The sequence below is a fragment of the Pogona vitticeps genome, chromosome 4 (assembly GCF_051106095.1).
Source record: "Pogona vitticeps strain Pit_001003342236 chromosome 4, PviZW2.1, whole genome shotgun sequence".
NCBI classification, from domain to species: Eukaryota; Metazoa; Chordata; class Lepidosauria; order Squamata; family Agamidae; genus Pogona; species Pogona vitticeps.
In genome coordinates this window covers 194,758,753-194,784,682 of record NC_135786.1, presented here as the reverse complement: position 1 = coordinate 194,784,682, position 25,930 = coordinate 194,758,753, and the positions used below count along the sequence as shown (strand labels likewise).

At 39.8% G+C, this 25,930-nt stretch overlaps 2 long non-coding RNA genes across 3 annotated transcripts in view; both read right to left on the bottom strand.

The window, feature by feature from the left end:
• Nucleotides 1-280: 280 nt before the first annotated feature.
• Nucleotides 281-8,595, bottom strand: LOC144589326 (uncharacterized). Its single transcript, XR_013545391.1, has 3 exons — nt 8,509-8,595; nt 1,684-1,725; nt 281-739 (listed from the first exon to the last, which is right to left on the bottom strand). It is a non-coding gene; the product is annotated as an uncharacterized LOC144589326 (long non-coding RNA).
• Nucleotides 8,596-11,936: 3,341 nt separating this feature from the next.
• Nucleotides 11,937-25,930, bottom strand: part of LOC110080236 (uncharacterized) — a 32,428-nt gene continuing 18,434 nt past the window's right edge. The window contains exons 3-6 of one of the 2 annotated variants that reach the window (XR_013545388.1): nt 18,963-20,909; nt 15,336-15,487; nt 14,142-14,261; nt 11,937-12,295 (exon numbers count right to left, since the gene is read on the bottom strand). This is a non-coding gene — a long non-coding RNA (uncharacterized LOC110080236). Of the gene's footprint in view, nt 12,296-14,141; nt 14,262-15,335; nt 15,488-18,340; nt 18,433-18,962; nt 20,910-25,930 lie in introns of those variants that run through there. The other variant, XR_013545389.1, reaches the window with a different exon arrangement.

The following is a 25,930-nucleotide window of genomic DNA, read 5'->3' as shown; positions in this document are numbered from 1 at the left end:
GACATGACTGATACGTATAAAATTACACAGAGGATGGATAAAGTGGATAGAGGGAAACTCTTTTCTCTCTCACTCAATACCAGAACCAGGGGACAGCCCCTCCAATTGAGTGTTGGGAGAGTGAGAACAGACAAAAGAAAAGATTTCTTTACCCAGCGTGTTATTCGTCTGTGGAACTCCTTGCCACAGGATGTGATGATGACATCAGGCCTAGATGGCTTGAAAATTGGATTGGACAGATTTCTGGAAGAGAAGTCTATCGCAGGTTCCAACCGTGATGGGGATCTATAATCTCCAGACGTAAAAGGAAGGTACCTCAAAATGCCAGATGCAGGGGAAGGGTATCAGGAAACAGGTATCTAGTTGTCTCATGTGCTCCCAGAGGCATCTGGTGGGGCCACTGTGAGATACAGGAAGCTGGACTAGATGGGCCCCTTGGCCTGATCCAGAATGGGTCTTCTTATGTTCTTACATTCTTAATATCAGGCTGTGTACTGGTTTTTTTGAATCATGGGTACAGAAGTACAATATCCTACATTCATAAACCAGAGATTTTTGAAGAATTGATTCTTTATATAGCTGGGGGAATATAATGGCTCCAAAGAATAATGTAGTTGCCAGATTAAATTTAAAGATAACTCAAGATATTACAGAATTCCCAGGGGTTATTTGAATAGAGAGACATTTATAAGAATATTCTCTTCCCTTCTCTGGTTGCTTTCTCCTCTAGGTTTCTTTCCTAGATATAAGAGACAGAAAAGATTAAAATGAAATTTCAACTTGTCTTTCAGTCCACAGCATGAAGAGGAAACGGCATTTTGTTAAAATGTCATTTTTTTTGTAATTTATCAATATTGATCAAAGATTCATCCTTCAATAAGATTCATTAATTATCCTATTAGGGACAGTCCTGTCACATCTAATAATATGATGGTCACCAAAGAAATAGGTGCTTCCAGCTTTCAACCTTAAGGCTGAATGTGAGTGTCTGTCAAAGACCGATGTTCCAGATGGCATGAGATATATTTTATCACACAAAACTATTCTACTGTGCAGTCATAAAAGTAATTTATCATGCTGTCCTTCAGAGATTTGTATTTGTTTCAGGTAACTGGAATATACTTTTCTCATGTTTCAATCCACATGTCATAAACAATATATTCCGAAAGTTAATACACCTCGCAAGTTATTTTTCTTTTGCTTATAAATTGACAGGCAATCAAAGCTAGTGAATCAGATATTTACATAGTGAAATAGTGAATAAATCATGCTGGATTTGAAATGTACAGCATTTATTATCATAAGAATTATCTGTAACTGTAAGTCAAATATATAAATTATTAATTCAGGCTGAACAGGATACACAAGGATTAAAAACACAGAGGCAATATGATTTGGATTAAGAAGTAATAGCAGAAGAATGGGATAAAATGTGGGATTAAAGAATTATGAAGAACATGTCTGTAAGGATGAAAGAAAATTGTTATAAGGTAATATGGAGGTGGTATTTAATGCTGGTAAAACTGAATATAATAAATAAAAATGTATAATCATTATTGCTGTAGGTGTAAAAAGAAGGGGATGTATATACATATGGGATGGTCATGTGAATTAAGAAAGCAATAATGAAAGCAATTTTTTTAAAATATAAGGGAAATAGCAGGATTAAATATTCAAATGTACCTGTCAATGGCTTTATTGAATTTTATTAAGAAGGATCAATTGCTGAAAGAAAATAAGGACTTAATATTAATAATGATTATGGCAGCAAGGTTAATTTTTGCAAGAAACTAGAAAAATGATAACCAAGTCAATTTAGAGGAATGGTACAGAGAACTATGGGATGTGGCAATTAATGACAAACTGACATGTGATATGAAAATAACAAGAGGACTATCAAAAAATAATGAATTTAAGAAAATATGGAGTGTATTCCTGGAATATGTATTTCGGAGAGGGAAGGTATATACACCGAGGGAAGAAACAATGAAGTTTTGGAGAGAAAATGGACTGAATGAAAATTAAAATGTATTTATTTATTTATTTTGTTTATTTATTTTATTTATATCCCGCCTATCTAGTCCCTCAGGACCACTCTAGGCGGCTTACAACAGACATCTAACAATATAAACAATTTTAAATAAGGGGAAAAACATTAAACAAGATGGGGCAAACGCTAGCCCTAAGTGGTGGTGGCACTTAGGTAATTGTATTTTATTGTGGTGTTAGGTTTATGTTGTTTAGGTTGGATGTTTGTTTAATAAATTTATTAAAAAATAAAATAAAAAAGAATTGTCTGTAAAAATAAATGACAACCCATTTTTATGACTTAACTTTAGTCTTCCATCTCTAGCTTTACTGGAAAAAATGGTCGTTAATATTCATAGATATCTCCTAAAGTTTCCTAATGCAATAGGCTATTTGAAAGTATCTGGACATTACACTTTCACTGAAAACTCCAGTGGCAAAGCAGTATAATGTATATAGTGGTAAACTTTAAGGAGTTTCCCATCCACCTTTCCCAGCATTTTCTTTTCCAGAGAATCCTGTCTTCTCATGATGTGCCCAGCCTCTGTTTCTCCAAGTCCTCTATACAGAGCACATTACCATAGTCTCTCGAGACTGAAGGATGCCATTCCATTCTCTAGTCATAATTTTTTCTTCATACTGTTCATTCGCAGGCTTGCTGTAGCACGTCCTTCTATCACAGAGGTCACCAACCCCTGGTCTGCGGCCCATTGCCGGTCCGTGGCTTAAGCCTGACTGGGCCGCCAAGACAGACCTCCCCCCACACTCACCCCCGCAAAGGTTGTTTGCACCTGCGCACAAACAGTGGTGCAGTCTCCCGGAGCCTGGCTGGAAAGCTAACAGTGCGGAGGGACCCAGCGGCTGAAGACAGGAACCCAGGAAATTCAAATGGCCTCCCACCGTGGGGTTCCTCCATGCTGCTGGCTTTCCAGCCTGGCTGGAAAGCCAGCAGCATGGAGAGATTCAGTGGCTGGAGACAGAGCAGGGGGGAGGCAGGCTCACAAAGGAGAGCGGGCGGGCTGTCAGGGCTGTGCGGAGACCTCCTCACCTTGCCCGATCGCCCTGCGCTCCCAGCCAACAGAGCCCGGGAAAAATTCAAAAAGACCCAACCCCCCGACTTCTATCTCCTGCGCAGGGTCTCTCTCTGCTGCTGGAAAGCCAGAAGCATGGAGAGACCACACGGCTGAAGACAGAGCCGGGGGGGAGGCAGGCTTTCAAGGGAGAGTGGGCAGGCAGCAGCACGGAGAGACCCCGCAGGAGGAAAGAGCCGGAGGAGGGGAGATCTTTTGAATTTTTCCCAGGCTCTGTCCCCGCCCCGGAACCGGTCCACACATGGAGTCCATACCCCTCAACCGGTCTGTGTTCCGAAAAAGGTTGGGGAACACTGTTCTATCACAATCAGCAGAAGTTATTTCAAGTCATTGCTGCTTTCTGCCAGTTAGACATTGTCATCTGCAAATCTCTACCTTTGTCACTCTGTCTCTCCATATTCTGCCCTAACAGTAGCTTCTTGTCCACAGCACAAGTTACTCATCAGGACAATCAAGTGCTGAGGTACAGACATTTCTTTCAGAACAACCCATAGTTTCTCATGATCTATACTGTCAAAGTCTTTGCTGTAATCTATAAAGCATATAGTGATATTCTGAAGTTCTTTTGTGCACTCCAGTAGCCATCAGACACTTTAGCACAGTGAATTGCATTTAGAGTATGGCCATCTGAATTAGTGGAATGTATGGAGGAGTTCTCTTTGATTCGATAGGTGTACTCTAGTGTAATCTACTATGCAACACAACAGGATTTTGCTCATTGTTTGCTCTGTTTTGATTTCTTAAAAACTATGCAAGTCAGCATTAATTCAAGGAAATTCAGCTCTCACTTGTTATGTTACTAAACCCTATTCATCTTCATCAGACTACCTTAGGCTTTGGAGAGGAGCAATTAAGGTAAAACACAATCTGTGTATAATGTTGCACTGATATCTTTTTGTTTTGAGAAGACAAATAATTTCTTGACTTTGGCTCCTCAGGCAGCATGACCTAGGTATCAAAAAGAGGATGACTCACAGCTCTTAAGAAAACTGAAATATGCATTAATAATCTGCCACATACATTTAGTTTATTTTCACCAGATGTATCTGGGCAGTGTTTTGTTTTGTTTTGTTTTGCTATTTTCTAACAAGCATTCTAATGCATGTAGCACCCAATAGACCAGCACAAATGCAGATTAACACCTCTCTCTGGACATACTTTGATTCTTTATAATACATACTGGAAAAGTTAAGACCAAGCACAGATAATTTTGAAGAGATGTATCCAGAACTGAAAATATGCAACCCTGGGGTAATATGTGTCACAATGAATCTACAGAGATCTGGATTTTGATACTTTTTTGTAAGGATTTGCAAGACATCTATTCTGGTTGTTTTTAATTTTCTTCTTCTGTATTTTCTCCAGTCTCTCTGTAGATGGGATAAAAATTATACTCTGAAACTCACATGTTCATAGACAACCTTTTATACTTCCAGAGTAAAATCCTCCCTTTTGAAAAGTGGATGTTAAAAAAGTGTTCATATTTAAACAGTGCTTAACAGTTCATCCAATGGAGGAACATGCACTTTTGTCTGAAAACACATGGATAGGAAACCAAAAAAGAGAAGCAATGTGTGATGTGCACCCACTTTCCTGCGTGCCCTCAGGTTGCTTCACTAACCCAAGGCACACAAGCCACATGCCCTTTTTACTTCACACTTTCACCAGTTGGTCCATACCAACACAATTTACTCAGAAAGATTGAGGTCCATACGCGGTGTAACTTTAAGCATAAAAAAGGTTTATTGATTACAGTTTATTTAAATAATTTGTTAAAAGATGTTAAGGCATTTATTGGATCTTAATAACTTATTCCTTATTTAACTTTAACATCCTCACTATCAACTGCCACCTTTAACTCTCCACAGCCTAACTCCCCACTTCATGGTTAACTCTCTAACTCTCAAGTCTCTAACTCCAACTGTCTAAGTCCAACTGACCCCTCCCTTCTAGTTTCACTTTAGCTCCACCTCCCAACAACTCCCATTGGTGCAAGCTGATACCCCTTCATGGACTGCTGCCTTGGCGTGGCGACGGGACTTGAGTAATTCAGAAAACCTATGGGCTATGCCTTGCAGGGACACCCAAGACAAACAGGTCATAGTGGAGAGTTCTGACTAAATGCGATCCACCTGGAGCAGGAACTGGCAAGCCACTCCAGTATCTTTGCCAAGAAAACCCCATAAACAGAAACAAAAGGCTAAAAGATATGATACTGGAAGATGTGCCCCTCAGGTCGGAAGGCGTCCAAAATGCTACCGAGGAAGAGTGGAGGACAAGGACAAGTAGCTCCAGAGCTTCTTCTTAAAGGGCTGGTAAAGAAACTGCCCACAACTGAATCCATGGTGGCAGACATGGAAGGAGGAACAGAGGAAGCATTTAATTTTCCAATATTCTGAAGTTATTAAGCCACTTCACAATATTGGAAATTCCCACTGGAAGAAGCCTTGATAGCCAGAAAACCTGTTTTTGTTTGTTTCCAACTATTACATGTGCTGGGGAAAAAAAAAAACAGAATGATCCTACTGGCACCAAAAAAAAGTAGACGCCTCTGACAGGGCCTCAGAAAAGTGCAGGTAGGAATGGTCTGGGGACAATTTTATTCACTCCAGTGATTATGCTGTGTGGTTGCTAGAAAAAAGAGTGAATCAACCCATCCTCACAGTGTACCAGAGAGTAGGCAAAATGTCCATCTGATCACATCAACTCCTTTCTTAGCTGCCTTTTAAATACCACTGTGGCTTACAGTATGAAAAAACATTCAGCAAATATTTAGCAAACATTAATTGGATACTAAATAAAACAATTTTAAATAATGTCGACTCTAATAAAATGTATTTTCAAATTGATCAGCATTCCAATTATATTCAGGGGAAGAGACGGGTGTTCAAACCTCTCCTAACAGCACTATAAATCAGGCTAGCTATATCTCTTTCAGAAGGGAGTTTTACAGGTTAGGGACTAACACTGTGAAGGCCCTGTCTCTAGAACCCATGAACCTGTTAATGGGCCAATGAACAGAGACCCCTCAAAACCTCCCACAGTGAACATAGCCCCCTCAAAACTGCTACTGTTTCCATTGGAAAGCTTTGTTATATAGATCAGCACAATCACTAAACTGATAACAGTAGTTCTGGAATGATGGTAAATTATATTAAGAATGAGTCAGATGGAGAAATAAATCTGTGATCTGCTCTTGTAGCCATAAATTCTGACTCACCTGTTGTAGTCAGAAAATTTTTTGTACACAAAAATGAAATCTGTACACGGCGATCAACTGTAAGATTGCAAAATATCAGTATGAACAACTGATATTTTCCAAAACAAAATCAGAAATCAGCAAACAGCTTTAGTCTGTGTAATAAGCTGAAGGCTTTGTACTAGGCTTCAACATCAATTCAAGCTTGAGGATTGCTCAAGAAAGGATGAAGTTACTCATGTTATTTAAAATGCATTGGAAAATAATGATGTTAAATAGATACAGCAGACATCCTTACCAAACAAAGATGCCCAGTTCACAGAAATATAGCATAAACATCATTATCATAAGAACAGATTAATGGGAAAAGCTAAGATAATAACATTTATTAATCTTTAGAAGCAAGGAATATAACCTTTCATTTCCAAAATAAGTGGTGATATAATGGGTAGAAATTGTTCATATATTTGCAAATTCTACCCTCCCAACAGTTTGTGAATTACTATAGTGATCTGTTATTAGCTGGATATGTTGCTAGGAGGTGATGCCATGACGATGCTAGGCCAACAGAATCTATAGGTTAATATTGCTTCTGTCCTGCTGTTTTGCTTACTCTGCATCACATACAACCTTCAAAAAGATGGAAAAATGACGGGAAAAGAGTTTGCTGGGCCCACATTTTAGCAATGAAATACAGTGGCATTCTTCCCTCAAGTCAACTCATATTGAGTTAATAATGGGCTGATCACACTTCGTGCTGTGAAGAAAATCAGTGGTGGTGGAAAGAACAACAGCAACAAAAACACCCTTGCACTCTGTGCAGCTGGGGTTGAGGTCTCATTTTGATCCTTCTATATTAATAAGAACTATGAAATCATGAAAAACAATAGTAACATCTGAGCTACTTACTTATGTCTGACCTCTCCTGGTCCTTTAAAGCAGTGGTCCTCAACCTTGGGCCTCCAGAGGTTCTTGGACTTCAACTCCCAGAAATCCTGGCCAGCAGAGGTGGTGGTGCAGGCTTCTGGGAGTTGCAGTCCAAGAACATCTGGAGGCCCAAGGTTGGGGACCACTGCTTTAAAGTCTCTCCTGGATTTGACGGATCTCACAACACTGCCACTAAAATATGTGACCAGCCCTAACCTGGCTAATCACCTTTAAACTGCCTGTTACTTTCACTAGGCTTGCCCAAATCACAAGAGCCCAAGTGGTTTTAAATTTGAAACATAAAAATAAGATATTTATTGAAAAATAACTTGTTAAATTGTAAAGACTTTAGCTTGAGGTTAAATTAATCAGACATGCCAACTTTCCCACACCAGATCTTGCTCTCTCTGATACAAAGTATTTCTCTTTTACAGCCCTCTCTAAAAATTCAGACAAACTTAGCTCTCCCTGTTAACTCCCTCCTCCCTTCTTGGGAAAACAAATTAATGCTTTCCTTCTCCTTCTTCTTGAATGGTTCTCCTGCTTTCTCTCACCCAATAAGCTCCTTTCTGATGTTGCCAGGTAGATTTGGAGACGATTCTGTCACATCTTTCTTCTTAGGAATCCTTCAGTCTCGAGAGACCATGGTAACGTGCTGTGAGCTGGAGTGTCCCCTCCAGAGCACGGAGCCTGGGTAAAATCATATGGAGGATAGGCTTTTACCCAAGCAGCAAATCCCCCCTCTCCACGTTGCTGAAATAGTCCAATGGAAAGGCAAGAGCCAATACAACTGGTTCCAGCGATGTTGCAGGAGTTGACAGAACGACACGAACTGCCTCTGGGACTCCGGCTCCGGATTTTGCCCCAAGGTTAACTCCTGAAGCTTTTTCCATCAGTGGATATAGCCACAAGGCAGTGGGGGTTTGAAATCAGAGTTTTCCTTCTCCTAGATAGGCTGCCTTCCAAGGCTGACAAGCCCCATATCTTATAAACTAGGAATTAGCACTGGAACTGCCTTGGCCCATAAATGAGGGGCAAATCCAGGACCAACAAAGAATGATAACATTTCTGGGTCCCCCCCCCTCCATTTTGCTTCCATTGCTTTAATTTCAACTGACAGTTCTCTTCCATGTTTCTGGCCAACTCCACTTTCTCACTAGTTGACTGGGTGCTATGATTACCTTCTAGAGAGCAAAGAAATCAATAAGGCCTTTTCTGCAATAAGGGATGGCAAAACCAATTATGTGCAGCTCTGGTGCTTACCTGATGTCAACAGCAGAAATCCATTTCAGAATCCAACAATCTTATTTGACAAAGTATTATGGGTGAGTGGGTTATTATTAACAAATCTAAGCCTTAAATCCAAGTCGTGACGTTATAATCTTTCAACCCAAGAGCACTTGTTCTAGAAGACAAGTGTAGAAAATAAAGATTAATGGGACAATCTTATACTCATTTACTCACAATAAAGGCCGGTTACAAACTCTTCTGAAGAGTTGTATGCAACAGCAGACTGAGCCTGACAGTATGCTTCTTTCTTTATGTACTTACTTAGCAAATGCATATGCTGTCATGCAGTTCTGCTCCCAGGTAAGATAATATACAAAATAAATCAAAATACAAAATGGGATGTACTTTGAAAATAAATGGTTTATTACACGTAACTGGTATTGCTTTTATGCTTTTAAGGCACTTTGATCCTTTTTATGGAAAAAGTAAATACCAATTCCTTAGAGGAAAAGCAGCAACACAGCAGTGTCCAAAAACAATTTAAGCCTTAAATGTCTGTGAGAATATGTCTTCACCTAGCACTTAATAATAACAATGTAGACTTCATGTGAACCTCTTTTACAATTTTTACTCAATGAGACTTACATAACCACTGTGGACTGTGATCATTCTCCCGTCTTCCTTCATTCAGAGACAGAAGGAACTCAAGGGAACAAGAAAACATTCAGTACCTATTTGGACAGATAGGTGGATTTGAAGACAACTGTGCGATTCTCTGGCTCCACTTACATGCTAAGCGTAAGATGCTACCTCAGCAGTACCAGCTGGCTGTGGTCACACCAATAAAACGTTTTCCACTTCTCCCCACTTTGATTTCGTAATTTAAAATTGCAATCACATGATGCATGACCATTGGCAAATCATTTACCTGGCAAGCATGCTAACTGTGGATCGTTTCTTGCTCAGCCAGAGGCTTCTACTTTTTTTTGTTGTGGATCTTTTAAAATAAATATTGCATGGTTGTGTGTATGAACGATGATCTTATCACAACTTTTTTGAGCTACTGTCACCATGTGTGTCATTTTAAAATGTTTTTTTATTTTTATTTTTAATTTTTCTGTGGAGTTTGTGTTGTCAAACAGTCTCAACAAGAAGCTCTAGGTTCTTATTGAATTGGAAGGAAATGACTCAGTAACCCAAAAACACATCGGGACACACATCCTGGAATCAATGTCACGTGACCTCAAAGCACAATAGGAAGGTGATTAAATGTCGTGTAACCACAGAGGACATTTCGCTGGTGTGACTACATCTTGTGTCATAAAAATTGAACAGCATTTGGGGGGGCAAGGAACTGGTTTCTCCTTCACACTTTTAAACAAAACCTTTTAGATTGTGTTGATATTATTTAAAGCATAGATAACAGTCACCAAGATGTTTTTTAATCTGATTTTCAATATCACATTCCACAACAAAAGAAATGCCTGTTATTTCTGTTCAAAAATACACAAAACCCACAAATCAGTTAGTGATTAGACTGTACTTTATGAACATCAGGAGGAAAAACCTCTTTGTTGCTTGTTTTCCAACAATTATGCTTGTGTGAATATTGATAGAGACAACCAGAAAGACGATGCATGTCCCAACTTTATTTATTCTTTAGACTGATTTCATGATATTCAAAGATAAAGAGAGGCAACACCAACCTGCTAATTATTTTTTTATTGAACTTTCCCTCATCACACATTTGTTTTGTTCTGTTTCCCATAACTTCACAACTGGTAGAAAAGAACAATCTCATGAAAGCTGAGAGTAAGTACAAATCTTTCATTTCTCAAAATGTGTGAACCCCTGTGTTTGCGCAAATCATGTTTTGCTTTGAGTCATAGATGTACATTTATCAATGTCTCAGTAGTACTCCCACAGAAAAGAAAGCCCAAGCATAACATTTCAACAAACAATGAAATCCCTATCTCATTAGCACTCCAAATTAACACAATATCAAGTTTAGATTAAAGATGCACTCTTATATGTCGTTTAGTCGTGTCCGACTCTTTGTGACCCCATGGATCAGAGCACGCCAGGCCCTCCTATCTTCCACTGCCTCCCAGAGTTGTGTCAAATTCATGCTGGTTGCTTCGATGACACTGTCCAACCATCTCATCCTCTGTCGTCCCCTTCTCCTCTTGCTTTCACACTTTCCCAACATCAGGGTCTTTTCCAGGGAGTCTTCTCGTCTCATGAGATGGCCAAAGTATTGGAGTCTCAGCTTCAGGATCTGTTCTTCCAGTGAGCACTCAGGTTTTATTTCCTTTAGAATTGATTGGTTTGTTCTCCTTGCAGTCCGGGGGACTCTCAAGAGCCTCCTCCAGCACCACGATTCAAAGACATCAATTCTTCGGCAGTCAGCTTTCTTTATGGTCCAGCTCTCACTTCCATACATCACTACAGAAAAAACCATAGGTTTCACTATTCGGACTTTTGTTGGCAAGGTGATGTTTCTGCTTTTTAAGATGCTGTCAAGGTTTGTCATCACTTTCCTCCCAAGAAGCAGGTGTCTTTTAATTCTGTGGCTACTGTCTCCATCTGCAGTGATCATGGAGCCCAAGAAAGTAAAATCTGTCACTGCCTCCATGTCTTTCCCTTCTGTTTACCAGGAGGTGATGATATTAGTTTTTTGATGTTGAGTTTCAGCCCATTTTTTGCACTCTCCTCTTTCACCCTCATTACGAGGTTCTTTAATTCCTCCTCACTTTCTGCCATCTGAGTGGTATCATCTGCATATTTGAGGTTGTTGATATTTCTTCCGGCAATCTTAATTTCAGTTTGGGATTCCTTTCGCATGATGTATTCTGCATATAAGTTAAATAAGCAGGGAGACAATATACAGCCTTGTCGTAATCCTTTCCCAATTTTAAACCAATTAGTTGTTCCATATCCAGTTCTAACTGTTGCTTCCTGTTCCACATATAGGTTTCTCAGGAGATAGATAAGGTGGTCAGGCACTCCCATTTCTTTAAGGACTTGCCATAGTTTGCTGTGGTCCACACAGTCAAAGGTTTTTGCATAATCAATGAAGCAGAAGTAGATGTTTTTCTGGAACTCTCTGGCTTTCTCCATAATCCAGCCCATGTTAGCAATTTGGTCTCTAGTTCCTCTGCCCCTTCGAAATCCAGCTTGCACTTCTGGAGAAGTAAGGGGAATGAATTTCCAATAGTGAAGGCAAATCAACATTATACAGTATATGAAAAAGAAAAATGTAAGGAAAATGGGGTTCTGTCTCTGAGAGAGGTTTAAGGAAACATATATTGTAATGGTTGGTTCAAATAGCTCTAGACCACCTGCTCACATGAATGAGCTGATGAAAATTGGATAGCCGCCTAGAGTGGACGAAATGACTAGATAGGCGGGGTATAAATACAATAAATAAATAAAATAAATAAATAAAGAAGATCAAAATGTTTTAATTTAAATTTCCTTAATTTATTCTTTTATACAAAGAAAAAATATACAAAGATTTTTATTTTTTTTTAACATTTTTTATTATATAAAATCCATCCATGTTGATTTAACATCATGCCACCTAAGTACAGCTTATATTCATTTGTTAAAACAACTACCATACACATTACGCTCCTAATCTATACAACATCCTTCTAACCATTGATAGAACAAGTCCCATGTTTGACAATATTTTGTATCTTCTTTGATTTTCAGTGTTAGTCTATCCATTTTGGCGCAGTCCAGTATATTTTAATTATTTCTTGATTTGTAGGTGTTCCTTCCTTTTTCCAGTACTGTGCATATATAATCCTCGCGGCTGTTAAAATATGGAGTATTAAATATACATTTTGTTTATCAACACTTTCTGGTATTATACCTAACAGAAAGAGCTCTGGCCTAAAGTCTACATGCTTTATAATTATTTTAACAAGCCATGTATGTATTTTGCTCCAAAACTTTTTGCTTTATCACAAGTCCACCAGAGGTGATAATAGGTTCCAGTTTTTTTAAGACACTTCTAACATTTACTTGGCCTATTAGAATACACCTTAGACAATCTGTCAGAAGATAAATGGCATCTATAAAACATTTTATATAAATTCTCTTTATAGGATGTTGCCATTGTCATCTTATAGTTTCTAGACCACAGCTCTTGCCATTTTTCAAAGTCAATATTGTATCCAAAATTCTGTGCTCATTGAACCATCGTTTCTTTGACCTTTTCGTCCTCCATTTTCTATCTTAGAAGGAATTTATATATTTTCCTAATTAGTTTATCATCTGATATATACAAAGATTTTTCAATATCATATGGTGCCTATAATTATTATTATTGCTTCTTATTTGTTGAATGTATATGCCATCTTTCTATCCAATTGTACTTCGCAACAGTGGCCACGATCCAAGCATGGAGGGAGCCTCACCCTTTCATTTTATGGAGAGCTCCATCCCAAATGAACCACAGAATACCTGTCGTGCTCCAATCAGTTACATAAACCTTACTCATTTACGTCACTACTCTGCTTCCCTTACCATTTTGAGTTTCTCGAGCAAAAGAGATAGCAGGAGTAAATTATTCAGACTTCCCACCAATCTGGGAATAATTCATTGGCCCCAATTCTGTTGATTGTCAGTGGAATATTAAGGCCCTCTGACACATAATGCAGCATCTCACAAGTGCGCAAGGGTTGCCTTTATGCAAGCAGAGATCCCCTTCAGGAACCCTCGACTTCTTTATGCAAAGATGTCCTGGATGATCCCTTGCATACACCCCATAAAAACCAGACTCTTCATATGGTTGCATGAGTGATTTGAGCAAAGATGATTTCAACTATGGGACTGACTTCTAAGTAGACATGTATAGGACTGCACAGTTGAGATGCAATCCTGTGCACCTTACCTAGGAATAAGTTTCAATGGATTAAAGGAGACTTCATTCTAAGAAGACACGCATAGAATTACACTGGAAAACAGTTGAACAACATGAGGGCACTAGGGGATCTCAGAAAGTGAAAAAGAGGATAAAAAGTCTTCCATTAGTTTAAATTAAATACAGTATTTCTAGCATCCCATTCAGGTTAGACCAGTGTAAATATACACCAACAGGATTTTGCCCACTGGAAATTGTTTTAGCTGTTGACTTACCAGTCAACAATGATCTCAGTGAGTCTACTCTAATTGGTAATACCAGCTGTATTTAGGCCTTTGCATTAGTTTTTCAATGAAAATCCTTCCATTTGAGCTAATAATAATTATTCTCATACGCTGTCAAGTCAATTTTGACTTATGGTGACCCTTTCCAGGGTTTTTTGACATAAAGAATACACAGAAGTAGTTTACCATTTCTTTCTTCTGGGGTCATCATGGGACTTGCAGCTTGATTACACAAGTTGGTTCTACTCACAGGAGGCACAGAGTGGAATCAAACTCCAACCTCTGGCTCCACAGCCACATAGTTTTATCAATGAGCTATCCAGCCAATAAAGGATATGCTTAATAATGTCTGGGCTCAAACATGTTTTGGACTGAGCACAAATCTATGGGATAGAAACCATGTGAACTATTCCAGGGCAGATATTTATTTCTTGTCATTCACACTGCTATTGTTTGTTTCCCTAGAAACTTCTATTTGAGATTTTGTTTTTTTAAAGAGTAGCGAGTACCGTCTACAGTTTGCTGTTATTCAGGATTATGATTGCATCACATAGCTTGTAGGATCTGCTTCTCCTCTTCTCCAAACATATGTGGGAATTAAGCAAAAGAGGCCAATGGGTCTCAGGCACCTTTAAAGAGAAGGAGAGGAAAGATGAGAATTGCAGGAAAGTTGCACTGCCTCACAAACCACCTTTCTTGTCTCTAGATAGGTCTTGATAGGTCTAGATGGTAGAAACTATAACTACTGGATTGCAATGTTATTCATCTTGGCTGTAAGTCATTGCACCTTATAAATGGCTTTATAGATTTTGAAGGCTAAAATGAAACAAAGCCAGTAAGTCAAAAAGAAAAAAAATTGGTAAAGGTAAAGGTTAAGGTTCCCCTTGACAATTTTTGTCCAGTCGTGTTCGACCCTAGGGGGCGGTGCTCATCCCCGTTTCCAAGCCACAGAGTCAGCGTTTTGTCCGAAGACAATCTTCCGTGGTCACATGGCCAGCGTGGCTATACACGGAATGCTGTTTACCTTCCCACTGAGGTGGTCCCTATTGATCTACTCGCATTTACATGCTTTTGAACCGCTAGGTTGGCGCGAGCTGGGATAAAGCGATGGGAGCTCACTCCGTCGCGTGGATTTGATCTTACGACTGCTGGTCTTCTGACCCTGCAGCACAGGCTTCTGCGGTTTAGCCCACAGCGCCACCACATCCCACTAGAATGAATGTAAAGAATGTTCATTCTGACTTCTAAAAGTCAGTGTACTGGCACTCTAATTTTAGGTGATATTTAGGAATGCAGTGGCCTGTGAAATATTTATGCTACCATGTAAAAAACTGTTGCCAGGAAAAATAGGCACTCTTTAGATTTTCTTTTGCTTATTTTACAGAAGATTTGCTATTTTGCTCACACTTGTTGTAAGGTATGGATGAGCCTTGGTTTTTTTTTATAAATATGTAAATAACAACCAAATCAAGGGTACTTATTCATTTTCACACTATCTGCCGAATAAACATAGAGCACAAAGGCAATCATCGGGCAACGCAGCATCCCAGCAGATTCCTTGTGCTAACATTTGCAGGGTAAAGAATATTAAAATCAAAAGCAATGCACATGCAGGGAAAGTGAGGGGCAAATTAAGAAAAACACTGAGTTGGCACCAGTAGAGAAACAATATACCATTCACCTTAGAAATGAATCTTCCTTACCTTTTCTGCTACAAAGATGTTAACTGACTCACTGAAGTCTGTAGGGTTTAACGACATGTTTCACAATCCTCCAACATTCTGGTAGTCATGGGGCTGCAGCATGAAGGGACCATATCTGCTCTCCTTCCTTTTTGGAGGGGAATACTATGATCCTTTTTCCAAAACCAAGAAAAACATCATTAAAAATAGAAATAAAGCACACTCCAGACTGCATGTGCTAAGGGGAGGAGCTCCTCCATGTCTTGCCATGGAATATGATCCACTCTGCAGAGACATGGGGTAGGGTTTTCTCAACTGTAGCACCCCAGTTATGGAATGCCCTCCCCTTTGATGTTTGACTGGTGCCGATATCAATCTCATTGTGTGTCAAGACAAGACATGGTTATTTGGTAAGGCCTTCAAGGAATAAGAAGTAGCTTGTGGAGACTTCCTTCTTGTTATCAGTTTAAAGTATGTATATAGATTTTCATGGTTTAAATGGCTTTAAAATATTGGATTGTTTTTATTGCTTTACTCCACCCTGAGATTAAAAGCGATAGGGCAGAATATAAATGTCCTAAATAATAATTAAATAAACAAATTCTAAATAAAATTCCACTCCCAGAACAATCAGAACAAAATATAAATGAAGGATTTGGGGAGGTGTAAAAAAGTCTAGGGAACAGGATGTGCGGGTGGGTTACAGGTAGTGTTACAAACAGAACCAAAGAAAAAGTAATCTGGACATTGGTACAAATCCCAGTAAGATCCTTGCCTGAAGGGGAATTAGATGTATCCAAACTTTCCAACATTCATTCCAATAGAAGCAAAACTGACAAACTATATGTATCTTAAAGCTGCCTTGCTATACAGATGTAATCAAGTCCACTTCATATTCTGAAGGCTGGTGCCTTCCAGACATGGTTTTTAAAAATAACAATACCCATTATCAGTGACCATTGACTTGATGTCCATATTATCTACAGTCCAAAGAAAGCTGTAGTTCAAATTATCTAGGTAGGAAAAAAAATACAGATTAGGACTTCTTTTGTTGGTTGGCTGGGGGTGCTGGGAATATCCTGATTGGCTAGCATTGTCAGTATTTGCTTCTCATATTTAAGAAGCTTTAGGTTTAAGTTAATCATTTGTATCTAATTCATATAATTTAAATAAAAGTGGCATCAAAAAGCTTTTTAGGTGTGTTCAATTCTGCTTGTGTACTAACAAGTATTGTTGTTATATGCCATGAAGTCACTTCTGATTTATGGTGACTTTCTGAATTAGTGACCTCCAACATGTCCTATCATTAAAAGCCCAGCTCGTGTCTTGCAGACGAATGGCTACAGTTTCCTTTATTGGATCAGTCTCTATGTTCAATCTTCTTTTCCTCACTGACTTCCACTTTTCCCAGCATTTTGGATTGTCTTCTCATGAAATGCCCAAGGTATTTCAGCCCCTACTTCTAGAAAATGTTCAGGCTTGATTAGAGCTAGCAGCCACTTATATGTCCTTCTAATAGTTCGTGATAGCTATACATTCTTCTTCAACACTGTCTTCTGAATGAAATGATTTTCCCCCATCCACTTACTGTCTAGCTTTCATATTTGTGCACAGTGGCTGAAATCCTGCAGTGTATCGTAGCAAGATGCACTAGAATAAATGTTGGACACTGTATACAGTACTGCAGCCCCACATGCTGCCTCTAATAGGTGTGGCTGGGAGGTACCTTTCTGGGCTGCAGCAGCTGTCAATCTTTCCAGCAGTACAGTGGGGTCTCGACTTACGAACTTAATCCGTATTGGAAGGCAGTTCTCAGGTCGAAAAGTTCTTAAGTCGAATCTGCATTTCCCATAGGAATGCATTGAAAACCATTTAATCCGTATCTGCTCTTTTCGTCCATAGAAACTAATGGGAAGCTACTATTCTGCCTTCTGCCACTAGAGGGGGATATTTTTTCTTTTTTCCTTTTAACCTAAGATGACTTAGCTTTTAAAAAAAGGGGAAAAAAGAGTTCGTAACTCGAATCTAAGTTCGTAAGTCGAGTCCATATATTCCTATGAGAGCGGTTCGTAAGTCGAAACGTTCGTATGTCGAGCCGTTCGTAAGTCGAGACCCCACTGTAATCATTTCCTCCTTCCTTTGATTTCAAAGAGAGACCCTCCTCTCTGCTTTAGAGCCTTTAGTGGTAACTGTTTTGCGGGACCAGGAGCTCTGCTTTGCCACCTGAAACATTGTTATATTGAGGATTAGTCTTAAGGAGATATTAACACAACTGAATCTGCTTTGCCCACTTAAAAACCATTGCCCCAGGGCAGAGAGGTAGGGTTTATATCTGGCCCTGCTAACTTTAGCTTCTGCATTCTTATTGAATGCAGTCCCATGATCCCTCCCAAACTGGAATTTGACTGTTGACTTTGAAGCCAAGCCTTTCGTGCCAGTTATTTATTTCCTCACATTTCCTCTCTATTTTTAATCCAGGGCCCTTGAGGGTTATCTGAATTTTTGGGCTGCTGCATGGCATGACATGAATATACTCATTCCTAGAACACATTCTTGCTTGAAGAACACCAATCATGCTAGTGAAATGCCAGTTGGTTCTTCAGCTTCATTTGTGGCACCCTGAAACTGGAGATATTTATTCACAATTCTGTCAAAAAATTCAAGACTTTGTTATAATTTAATTGTGAAGGAAAATCAAGATCCTTGTTACTGCTGTTGTTGTGACAGTGTGCTAAATTCCATGGTTACTCTCTTCAACCTGAAATGTATGCTTGAAGTCTGGATAGGAAAGATGATTTTTTTTTTGTTCATATAAGGAGGTGGAAGAGCCAGGGAGGCAGAGAAACACCCCATTCATTTAGGACCAGGACACTAGGAAGTCTACTAGCTGAACTCCTGACAGAATGAGAAAGATTTCAATTTCAGATACTGTACACAGCTAAAAACAAACCCTAGCATTACATTCCTATGCAAGTACGTAAGAGACATAGCTAGCACAGCATGTAAGGATATTTTTGTTGAATCACCTCTGCTATGTTTTGGAAGCTCAACAGTTTACGTAGCTGGCAAATGTTAAGGTCAATTATTGTTCAGCCAAAGTAAATCAACGGCAGGTCAAGGATACTGCGGCTAATTTGGACAAAATAGATATTCACTAATGTAAATTAACAGTAGATAATTTCAGAGACTTTGGTGAATTTACATAGGTTTGAAACATAAGGCTATTTCTACAATACCAAATGAAGACGCAGAGAAAGAAAACTCAAGTATTTGATAATTAGAGCCATGCTTACTAGATTATACAAAAGGTCTGCAGATACAAACACACACGCAAAGGATCCTCTGACGTACATATGGAGTTTGGCTAAGATAGCTGTTCTGTGCTATTTAACATTATTGGGCAAGGCTACAATGCCGCCTCATTGGCTACATCCTTAGTTCTTGAAGGAAATACAGTAACTATCTCCATATGACCTGTATGTTGGGGTAAAACAGTTTGCTTTCCACAGGGCCCTTTCCTTTATCCTAAAACACTTAGGCCTAGAGAGGTCATTCTAGGGAAATCTCCAGCACTAGAAAGGTTCCTTAACTAACCTACCTCCCTTCACACATTCTCCTGCTGAACATGATAGAAATATTTAATATTACCTATGCAACCACGCCTTTTCTTGTGATGGAATAGCTGAGTGGCAAACAGTGAGAAGAACCAGTGGTCTAACTCAGCACAAGATAGCTTCCTATGTTCATGTTGTTCGGAACAGATGAGGCTTTGTGGGCAAAGGCCTGACTTACACTGTAATTAAAGCAGATAATGCCAGCTAAAATTGCCTTGTGAGTAAAATTCAGCTTGCAAACTGCCCATTGATTATCCCAAATGTCATTGGATGCTCAAGATTCAAACTAGATTAATTATGCAAAACTCTTTTTTTTAAAAGGAGGGGGAAACCACTTCTGATCTATTTCATTTATGCAAATGAGTTGTTCCCTATGTTGGTAACATAGTTGTCTCACACATGGATGTTCTAGCTAGTTCTTCAGACCAAGCAAAGAGCCAGAATGAGTCCCTACAGATCTGTAGGAACAGTTCTGACATTTTCAGGGACACTGCTTAGATGTGCTGGACTTAGACCCTCAATACTGAATTTTGATCCAGCAGCAAAAGGCCTTCAATATTACAACTTTCTACACCTGATATCTCAAAATCCACAGCACCAGTGCCTGCAGTTCCCATGCTTGATATGTCTAAGACAATGGTGCCCTTGGGTAACCAAGGTGTTCTTGAACTGCAGTTCCCTGAAAGCCAGGCCAGCACAGCTGGTGGCAAAGGCTTCTGGGAACTACAGTTCAAGAACACCTGGATTACCCAACGTTGGGAACCGCTAGTCTAAGAGGCCATTGTCCTTGTCAGTCCCCAAGCCCTCAGATGCCACTAAATCATCCATATGCACAAAAAGTAGGACATCAGTTTCCCTGGAAAGAGAATGTGGTCTGGAAGAAATTGTCAGGTTCAGCCTTAGTTAGCAATACAAATGTAAATTGTGCCATAGTTCACCTTCATGTACTAAATGTGAAACCAGACTCATTTTTCCCCCTCACAACAGGAAGATAACATTTTTAATGGTCGCTGAGACAATTGGTAGTTGTGAAGGAATTTTTGGTGCAATTGCACAAAGCCCAGACCAACATTGTTGTCATGTGAGGTTTTGTTAAAGTAGAAGAAATAAATGGGTTGCTTGAATCTTTATGAGCTGCGGAGGCTAAGCACTTTTCTGTACTAGCTTTTCTCCAGCCAAATATGAACCTTGAGTTTCAAAAGAAGGCAATGAGAGTGGAGGAAAATACAGATTATTTTGAGGGGTTTTTTTGTCTGAAATGTTAGGAAGATCTAGTATTAAGGCACAATGAAATGTGCTCCCTGCTTTTGCAACTATCTAATTTGATCAATTGTGGTTTTCACAGTTCAATATGGGGCAGTATTTTTGCTGACATACATAAAAGAATTAGACACATAAGAGAGAATCAGTTTTTAATTTTCCTTGGGTGACACATTTCCTCTTTTATAAAATAATTCAAGGTGATACTTAGACAAAATTTTATCTGAGAGAAACAAATTGGGAAGAATGCAGAACTTTGAATGCTGCTGCAAGTCTAATTAGTGAAGACTTTACTCAGAGGACTCAGATATCTAATTGATTCTATATTAATATTAATGGGCACAGTTCTTTGTTGCATTCAACATTATGCTATTGGTTATCTTTAAAAGAAAAGCTAGAAGAAACTAGGATACTTTCCTGTAGATTGACACCTTTACGCCAGCAGCATTTTGTTGTTTATTCTTTCAAATTGGCCCCACTTGTATTTTCAGTCAGGTTCCCCCAACCTAGCATTTTCCAGACTCCGTGGACCACAAATTTCACATTGCAGTTGCTAGCAGGCACTAGTAGGATTTGCAGTTCCAGCACATCCAGGAAAATAAAGCCCAGGTTTTAACACGCTGTTGAATTAAGCTTCGTTGTTGATCTGCTGCTTTCTTTCCTTCTCCCAGCCACTCAGCAGCATTTGTGCTGTTCACTTCAAATGCCACAGTTTGTTTATCTAGATGGGAAAAGAGAATAAGAACTGATGTGTTCATTTCAGTTAGAGGACAGCCGCCCACTGCAAAATGGAACTTCAGCAGTAAGTGGCTACAAAGATTAGCTGGTAAGCTGAAGGTGGTGAATTTATAATCAGAATTCTTTTGAGTGCCTCTGAACATAGGGAGAACATTTCTTCGGTTCTACTGAAGAGCTGCATCTTCTCCTTCTTCCCTCCACTCGGGATCAAGAAGTATGGTTAAAAGGGGAAAAGAAATGTTGCTGCATAAATGGAAAAAGAGAGATGGGGGTGGGGGATATTCTTATATTCCTTGCATTGCCATGGCTCTGCTTATATGAGCTACATGGTAATCTCTTCGAATATCTCCATCCATATTTTTATAACTGAAGTTCCTGGCTCTCCTCTTCAGCTTTCCCATCCCACACATTCTCATCTTCTATGTAAAGGTCTGATATCCTCGCTCCCTCTCTCACACATATACCCTAATTCCACACTGCATGTTCACCATGGACTGTTTCTGACTACTCCCATGTGGCAGCCAGAGAATCTATTTGTTGTCACTGCTACAATGATCGGCTCCTTCCAGTGACTCAAATTCTTTCCATGCCTTCTCTGCTAGGCACAGCCCTCACAAAACAAATAAACCCAAACTATTAAAACTGCCATCACAGTTTTAATAGTTTAAAGCTGGTCATCACAAACACCCTTTTCCAACAACACAAGAGGCGACTCTACACATGGAAATCACCAGATGGGCAACATTGAAATCAGATTGACTATATTCTCTGCAGCCAAAGATGGAGAAGCTCTATAAAGTCAGCAAAAACAAGACCTGGAGCTGATTGTGGCTCTGATCATCAGCTTCTCATAGCAAAATTCAAGCTTAAACTGAAGAGAGTAGGAAAAACCACTGGGCCACTCAGGTATAATCTAAACCAAATCCCTTACGAATACACAGTAGAAGTGAAGAACAGATTTAAGGAACTAGATTTGGTAGACAGAGTGCCTGAAGAACTTTGGATAGAGGCTCGTAACATTCTACAGGAGGCAGCAACAAAAACCATCCCAAAGAAAAGGAAATGCAAGAAAGCAAAGTGGCTGTCCAACGAGGCCTTACAAATAGCAGAAAAGAGAAGGGAAACAAAATGCAGGGGAGATAGGGAAAGTTACAGAAAATTGAATGCAGACTTCCAAAGAATAGCAAGGAGAAACAAGAGGGCCTTCTTAAATGAACAATGCAAAGAAATAGAGGAAAATAACAGAAAAGGAAAAACCAGAGATCTGTTCAGGATAATTGGAGATATTAGAGGAAAATTTTGTGCAAAGATGGACATGATAAAAGACAAAAATGGAAGGGACCTCACAGAAGCAGAAGACATCAAGAAGAGGTGGCAAGAATACACAGAGGAATTATATCAGAAAGTTTTGGATATCCCGGACAACCCAGACAATATAGTTGCTGACCTAGAGCCAGACATCCTGGAGAGTGAGGTCAAGTGGGCCTTAGAAAGCCTGGCTAACAACAAGGCCAGTGGAGGTGATGGCATTCCAGTTGAACTATTTAAAATCCTAAAGGATGATGCTGTTAAGGTGCTACATTCAATATGCCAACAAGTTTGGAAAACTCAACAATGGCCAGAGGACTGGAAATGATCAGTGTACATCCCAATACCAAAGAAGGGCAGTGCCAAAGAATGCTCCAACTACCGGACAATTGCACTCATCTCACACGCCAGCAAGGTTATGCTCAAAATCATACAAGGTAGGCTTTAGCAGTATGTGGACCGAGAACTCCCAGAAGTACAAGCGGGATTCCGAAGGGGCAGAGGAACTCGAGACCAAATTGCCAACATGTGCTGGATTATGGAGAAAGCCAGAGAGTTCCAGAAAAACATCTACTTCTGCTCCATTGACTATGCAAAAGCCTTTGACTGTGTGGACCACAGCAAACTATGGCAAGTCCTAAAAGAAATGGTCGTGCCTGACCACCTTATCCATCTCCTGAGAAACCTATATGTGGGACAGGAAGCAACAGTTAGAACTGGATACAGAAACACTGATTGGTTCAAAATTGGGAAAGGAGTACGACAAGGCTGTATATTGTCCCCCAGCTTATTTAACTTATATGCAGAATACATCATGCGGAAGGCTGGACTGGAGGAATCCCAAGCTGGAATTAAGATTGCAGGAAGAAATATCAACAACCTCCGTTATGCAGATGATACCACTCTGATGGCGGAAAGTGAGGAGGAACTAAAGAACCTTGTAATGAGGGTGAAAGACGAGAGTGCAAAAAATGGTCTGAAACTCAACATCAAAAAAACTAAGATCATGGCCACTGGTCCCATCACCTCCTGGGAAATAGAAGGGGAAGATATGGAGGCAGTGACAGATTTTACTTTCTTGGGCTCCATGATCACTGCAGATGGAGACAGCAGCCCCGAAATTAAAAGACGCCTGCTTCTTGGGAGGAAAGCAATGACAAACCTTGACAGCATCTTAAAAAGCAGAGACATCACCTTGCCAACAAAAGTCCGAATAGTCAAAGCTATGGTTTTTCCTGTAGTGTTGTATGGAAGTGAGAGCTGGACCATAAAGAAAGCTGACCGCCGAAGAATTGATGCCTTTGAATTGTGGTGCTGGAGGAGACTCTTGAGAGTTCCCTGGACTGCAAAGAGAACAAACCTATCAATTCTAAAGGAAATCAACCCCGAGTGCTCATTGGAAGGACAGATCCTGAAGCTGAGGCTCCAGTACTTTGGCCATATCATGAGAAGAGAAGACTCCTTGGAAAAGACTTTGATGTTGGGAAAGTGTGAAGGCAAGAGGAGAAGGGGACGACCGAGGATGAGATGGTTGGACAGTGTCATCGAAGCAACCAACATGAATTTGACACAACTCCGGGAGGCGGTGGAAGATAGGAGGGCCTGGCGTGCTCTGGTCCATGGGGTCACGAAGAGTCGGACACGACTAAACAACTGAACACATTAAAACTGTGATTATTTGGGTTTCAAAATTCTACATGCTCTAGGTGGCATTCTTGATTAGAATATAAGAGCCCCATCACATTTGAACAAACAGAATGGCCACTTCACATATTGGACATTGAATAACTGAACTTTGGGGCAGGAGGATATATCTTTGTTTCTATATATACTAACTAGCAAACTATATCACTGCTGGTTGTTGTGGGTTTTTCGGGCTCTTTGGCCGTGTTCTGAAGGATGTTCTTCCTAACGTTTTGCCAGTCTCTGTGGCCGGCATCTTCAGAGTGCTGTCCTCTGATGATGCCGGCCACAGAGACTGGCGAAACATTAGGAAGAACAACTTTCAGAACACGGCCAAAGAGCCCGAAAAACCCAAGATAACCATTAGATCCCGGCCGTGAAAGCCTTCGCGAATATATATCACTGCTATTTTTGATACTCTGTTTCAAGGCTGGAAATGTCTAAGGTCCTTTCCTCTTCCCTGGTAAATAGTAAGTAAAAGGTACTGTTGGCATGGTGACAAGGGTAGCATCTTTCTTTGCTAATTTCCTCTTTACTGCCCTCCGGTTATAGAGAATACAGTCATAGGGATTTCTGCTACATTCTCTTTCCATTCTCCAAACATGCAACATTCTGATTTTTGGTAGATAATGAGCTGGCTGGATAGCTCAGTGGACTAAGTATCTGGCTGTGGAGCCAAAGGTTGGGAGTTCATTTCTTTCCCAGAAGAGCCAGCTTGTGTAGCCTTGGGCAAGCTGCACAATTCCAAGGCACTGCCAGAAGCAGGTATTAGTAAACTACTATTAGGTACAGTACTCTTTACCTAGAAAACCCTGAAAAGGGTTGCCATGAGTCAGAATTGACTTGATAGCACACAATTATCATTGTTGGCTGGATAGCTCAGTGAGTTATCTAACTAGCTAATGGTAAATACCATTCATAAGTGCTCTCTCTACCTATAATACCCTAAAATGGATTGCCGTAAGTCAGGATTGACTTAAGGGCACATTATTCTTTATTTCCCCCGCAATCCTCTGCCTTTGAAGCTGAATTGGGAAAGTGTTTCATTGCCAGTTTTGTGGGTTCAGAAGCATCATAATTGTACTTAGAAGACAGGAACACATAATGAAAATCAGATATCCATGATGAAGAACAGAGGGCTGAAACAGAAAATAGCAGAGGAAAAATCTACAAAAGAATGGACCTCCTGGACAGTAAAAAATGTGACACGTCAGGGTGAATTTAGTGATCTCAACATGAAAACACTGATTCGACATGACACCTACACATGCTACAATATTCCCAGAGCATTCCTACACACACCTTTCTGTCTCCCTGTCAGGGGCTGCTCTTTATATTAGATTTGTGTAGGATTGCTCTGTTTTGGTTCAGTTCCAGCATGTGTGATCCTGGGATCAAACCAAAGCTAGTTAGGGCAGCTCTGATGAACTATGCCTTTAAGAAAAAAAGTTTAAAAATTGGAAGATTCCTTTCAGAAGGAGGAGGAGGGGGAGACAAGAGGGAACAAGGAGGTGGATTATTCCCCTTCCCCCCCTTCTCTTTAAAGGGAGACAGGTCAAATTGAGTTGCTTGAGGTATGTCATGTGGATGCAAGGATCACACCAAATGACAGATTGTACTTTACGAGACTTTAAGCTACCGTATTTGGCCCACACCAATGTAGCTGTCTAGCATCATAATTGTACTTAGAAGACAGGAACACATAATGAAAATCAGATATCCATGAAGAACAGAGGGCTGAAACAGAAAATAGCAGGGGAAAAATTCTACAAAAGAATGGACCTCCTGAACAGTAAAAAAATGTGACAAGTCAGGGTGAATTTAGTGATCTCAACACAAAATCGCTGATTCAACATGGCACCTACACATGCTAAAATATCAAATGAATAAATTGAAACCTAAAGAAGCAATTATATATATTATCAAAACAATACGACACAATGGCTGTAAAATGGTATAACATCTCATATGGCCTGAAAAAACATCTTCAGTTTTCTTGTCTGTTAAGCCGTA